The 5,483-nt window shown below is 44.3% G+C and overlaps 1 non-coding gene across 1 annotated transcript; it reads left to right on the top strand.

Annotated features, from left to right (window-relative positions):
• The first annotated feature begins 281 nt into the window (after positions 1–281).
• On the top strand, positions 282–389 carry LOC122427905. The gene has a single exon (XR_006265596.1). It is a non-coding gene; the product is annotated as a U6 spliceosomal RNA (small nuclear RNA).
• The last annotated feature ends 5,094 nt before the right edge of the window (positions 390–5,483 follow it).

Raw genomic sequence — 5,483 nt, 5'->3', positions numbered from 1 at the left:
ATTCCATTCTCTGAATACTCTACTGTATTGCATTCTTTTTTCTCTGCCATTTTTAACATGTTGGTTTACATCCTTGTACCCTAACTTTTCTTAAAATCACAAGATGGCTCTGCAATACTAGATACCACATACAGACAACAATATTCAGAGTACAAGAAAAGCTGTTTCTCCTTTGGCTTCTGAGAAGTCTTCCAGAATTCTCCCAAAGAACATCCCACCATGCATTATAGGTCAGAATCATGTAAGTCATATTACATGTCCATTCTTTTTAAAAATTAATTGTGCTTGCTTCGGCAGCACATATACTAAAAATTGGAACGATACAGAGAAGATTAGCATGGCCCCTGCGCAAGGATGACACGCAAATTCGTGAAGCGTTCCATATTTTTGGGATGGGGAATACGTGTAACTCTATGGCTGATTCATATCAATGTATGACAAAACCCACTGAAATGCTGTGAAGTAATTAGCCTCCAACTAATAAAAAATAAATAAATAAATAAATAAAATAAAAATTAATTAATTTGTTTGGCTGCCTCGGGTCTTAGTTGCAGCACATGGGATCTTTCATTGTGGTGCCAGGGTAACTTAGTTGCCCCAGGGAATGTGGGATCTAGTTCCTCAACCAACGATTGAACCCATGTCCCCTGCATTGGAAGGTGGATTCCTTTTTTATTTTATTTTATTTATTTTTTTATTTTGGCTGTGCTGGGTCTTTGATGCTGCATGGGCTTTTCTCTAGTTGTGGTGAGTGGGGGCTACTCTCTAGTTGCAGTGCTTGGGCTTCTAACTGCTGTAGCTTCTCTTGTTATGGAGTACAGGTTCTAGGCACACAGGTTCGTAGTTGTGGTACACAGGCTTAGTTGCTCTCTGGCATGTGGGATCTTCCTGGACCTGGGATCGAACCTGTGTCTCCTGCATTGGCAGGCAGATTCTTACCACTGAGCCAGCAGGGCAGCCCAGAAGGTGGATTCTTAACCATCAAATCACCAGGGAGTTCCTTACATGTCCGTTCTTAAACCAAACACTGGCCAAGAATAGAATTCCCAAAGGTGTCTCAGACTAATCCAGACTCACCCCTGGGGCTGGGGAGGGGCTTGGCCTCCCCTAAAGAACCTGGTGGCCCGGTCCCTGAAAAAAAAACCAAGGCTCTGTTAGCAAGAAATGGGGGGCAATGATTGTTGGTCAATAATCAATAGTCTCTGCTTTGTCTGATTCTTCAATGTTAACAATTCAGGTTTTATTCAGGGATCCACCTCTCAAGAAATGTAACCCATTTCCAACAAAGGAATAAACCCTGATGGAGTAAATCCTGATATGTCTATGTCAGTCCTAGTAATCCTGCCCACCCCCCGCCCCAACCCAACCAGAGATTGGTTTAAGGATGAGAACTGTGGAAGACACTGATTGTAGCCACCTAACATCCATTCTTCTTCTTCCTTAATAATAAAGAGCTGCATTTTATTTAGGGTGACACAGTGCTCTGCTGAAAAAATGTTTTTAGTTTTTCTTGTAGCTACATATGGCCATGTGACCAAGTTCTGACCAATACAATATAAATAGAAATGCTGGTGGAACATCTGAGAAGGTTGCTTACAAGAGCTGATTCTGCTGAGGAACAACCTCTGGCCCTTCATTTTTGCTACTTTTGGTCTACAACATGGATCCAACATGGTCTACAACATGGAACTCCAGCAGCTATTTTGGAACATGAAGTGAATTTGAGAATGAAATCATGAGAGATATATTGGGCCTCCAGTGACACTGAAACTATAGAGCCGGCACACCAGCACTGTCTATTTTCAGACTTCTTTTATTTATTTATTTTAGGTAAGAAGTAGATTTATTCAGATTCAGATTCAGAGGAAGTACACTCACAGACAGAGCATGGGCCATTGTAGAGGGCGAGTGTGGCCAGACTTCTTTTATATGAGGAAGAATAAACTTCAATATTGTTTGAATCACTCTGAATTTTGTCAACATCTACAACTGATGAACACAGGCAATAATGATTTCTGGTCAAAGAGACAAGAGGGAAAATCTTCTGGATGTCTCTGGGAGAAGTTTCTTTGTTCTCTAAAGGAGGCACCTGAGAGGAATAGTTGGGCCCATGAGGGATGATTAGAACTACATTCAGGCATTTTGTGACTTGAGGGGAACCATCTAGGGACACAACAGAGATGGTGAGGGTGTTGGATATGAAGATGGAAGGAACCTGGGTCCCTGAAGAAGGTGCTGAGTCTCTGAATTAATCAACTCTGGAGTTACCGTTTCTCATTCTTATGTAAAATATTGTATTTGATCAATTCAGAAATGCACATTTGGTCACATTGTAACATTTCTGAAATCAGTATACATCCTACTACCAGCAGTGCCTTAACCTACTGTCAGCCAGACAGCAGTTGTGCTTTACACAACACATGTGTTGTACATGTGTTGTACATGTTGTACATGTGTCCTTGCTGCACATGTACACATTCTGGTGACTTTCCTGGTGTCGTGATTGGACAATTGCAACCCAATGATGTTTCAGTCCATAAACCATATAAGGACTCTCTGGGTTCTGACTGATATCTAGAAATTTTTATCAAATATCTGTCCAGATCATCTGCCAGCAAGCATCAAGACTTCCAGAATGAATATTGGTGGCTTAAAAGAAAGCCTCAAGGTTAACAGCGGATGTGGTAGACAACCTGCAAAACCATCCCCAGTGGTCATCGCCTCCGACTAGTCACACCCTTGTGTAGCCCCTTCCCACAACGTTCTGGTTTGGTCTTTGTGACCGGTTAGCATAGGACAGAAATCGTGACACTATGTCACTTTCAGTATTAGGATGTAAAAAGGCTGTGGCTTCTGTCTTGAATGACTGACTGAGCGGAAAGTAGATTCTGCTACCCACAGCTTGAGGGCTAGCTCATAAGAGACACCAAGGCACCAAAATGTGTACATGTGCTATCTGGCTGACAGTAGGTTAAGGCACTGCTGACAGTAGGATGTATACTGATTTCAGAAATGTTACAATGTGACCAAATGTGTATTTCTGAATTGATCAAATACAATATTTTACATAAGAATGAGAAACAGTAACTCCAGAGTTGATTAACTCAGAAACATCCAGCTAAACCACTCCCAGATTCCTGACCAATAAAAATGATAACATAATAAATGTTTGTCTCTTTTAACTGCTGAGATTTGGGGTAATTTTTTTTTTTTTTTTTACAGAGCAACGAACAATTAATTCAGTGGAGCAGTCTTTTAAGAAATATTGTCTCACCAGTCCTTAAATCTACCCTGATGAGGAGTCCATGTGGAAAAACACTGGCAGCTCAGAGTTGAAAAGTGATTCCAAGAATAAGACTCTGGATGTAATAAACTGAAAGAAATTCATAAGTAATTTATTTCACCCATGTTTTCCTTGTTCAATAGGTGCAAAAGTAATTTATGTTTAAAAGTAGGGATTTCCCTGGTGGTCCAGTGGTTAAGAATGTGCCTTCCAATGTAGGGGATGCAGGTTTGATCCTTGGTCAGGGAACTAAGATCCTGCACGTCACGGGGCAAGCCCGAGCATCACATCTAGAGAAATCCCATACACAGCAGCAAACAAAAAAAAGTCAAAAGAAAAAAAAAAAAGTGTATTTCCATGTAAGTTCAAAAGGACATTTTAAAGAAATGTAAAATAAAAATTCTAAGTGATAAGAAACCATTGTGTGTGAATATGTGTGTTAGTTGCTCAGTCATGTCCGACTCTTTGCGACTCCATGGACTATAGCTGGACTATAGCTCACCAGGCTCCTCTGTCCATCCATGGAATTCTCTAGGCAAGAATACTGAAGTGGGTAGCCATTCCCCTCCTCAGGAGATCTTCCTGTCTTAGGGGTTGAACCTGGGTCTCCCGCATTACCGGCAGATTCTTTACCAGCTAAGCTACTAGGGAGCAACCTGGGAAGCCCTAAGAAATCATTATGTCAGTTTAATTGGCAGTGCTTTTTCTTTCTAATGGTACATAAGGTAACACTGCTTCTTAATATCAGTGGCATCTAAATTGGATGAAATATGATCATGTGTTTTGCTTACTATACAAGCCATTGTGAGGCCAGTTTTCTGGTACTTGCAGTTGAGGGTTCAAACTCAGCTGTATAGGAGAGGGTTGAGGAGGAAGTGAATGAGGAGAAGGAGAGAACAGTGTGTGAGGGAGACTAGGAGGAGGTTGGGCAGGGGTCTGTGGTCAACAGCTCAAAAGTATTTACGGGAAACCCGTGTTGCTCACTGTTTCAAGTGCATTAGTCCTAAGCCTCCAGTGCGGTATTAAGGTCCTAGCGATTGCTGGCTGCGTTGGAAATACTTGCATTTCCCAAACAAAAGTAAAGACATGTGACCTGACACAGGAATTTTCCTCTATTTAAAATTTTTTAACCCACCCGTACCCCCCTCCCCCACCCAACGCCATGCTTTTAGTTTTATAGCTTTAGGGCTCATACAAGGGCAAGTGGAAACATGCTAGACAGAGGCTTCCCTGGGACATAGGTTGCCCCTCATCTCCCAGAGCAGCGGCCAGTTGTTGGGAAAATGTCCAGAGGCCAGAATCTCAACTAGGCAAGAGAGAAGACTGAGGCTAGGGATCCAGATAGCTTTAGAGTTAGGTGTGAATCGCGATTCCTACATTCTTGACGACTCAATCGTTTGTTTCACGAACATCTCATCCTTCCTTGGGAAAGCCGCATGAGGCCTGGGCATCTATCATCAACCCACTTTACAGATTGGCAAGCTGAGGGGAGAGTGTTAAATTTACAGGGTGAAGGACAAACCAAGATTTGAATTCAGGCAGTCTGGCCCCAGAGCCTGCGCCAGTCTCAGTCACTGCCTTAGGGCACTTTAGATCTGCGGGAAATTTAGCAATCGCAGATCCAAAGCCCTGATTTTACAGTTGAGGAAGCAGCGGTTTCACAGAGGGTGCAAGCCTTGCCCAAGATCCACACTGAAGCGTGGCTGGGCGGGACCCGGGCTGGGGTACTCTGGATTAGAGCTGGTAAAAGAAGGGGGCGGAGGAGGGGGCTGTAGGCACCCGGAAGCACTGCCCCTCCCCACCTCGCCCCCAGTGCAAAGCGCCCCATCTTTCCATTTTGGGAACGGGTTTTACTTGGTGGGAGCGGGGGTGGGGGTGGCCTCCGAAAGCCACCCGGCCTCCTTCATTCTCGGGATTCCCTGAGGGAGCCATTGTCCGGGAGGAATGTTCGGCCGGCAGCCCCGAGGGGGGCGGGGCCTCTCTGCGTGCCGCAGACAAGCCTGCTTTGTGCTCTCACTCAGGGCCCCTCCTGGCCTTCCCAGTATTTTTCAGGGCTTCCAGGCCGGGTCGCTAAAGGAGGAAGCTATTGGAAAATGCCTGGGCCTTGGGAGAGGCACTGGGCCCTGAAACGCGTCTGGGAGGGCTGCCTGGAGGAGATGTGAGGGCATCACCCAGAGACCTGGGGTAGTGGCTCCTCAAA

This window comes from Cervus canadensis, chromosome 25, assembly GCF_019320065.1.
Source record: "Cervus canadensis isolate Bull #8, Minnesota chromosome 25, ASM1932006v1, whole genome shotgun sequence".
NCBI classification, from domain to species: Eukaryota; Metazoa; Chordata; class Mammalia; order Artiodactyla; family Cervidae; genus Cervus; species Cervus canadensis.
Note: the sequence above shows the minus strand (reverse complement) of the source record. Positions and strands in the feature narration are given on the sequence as shown.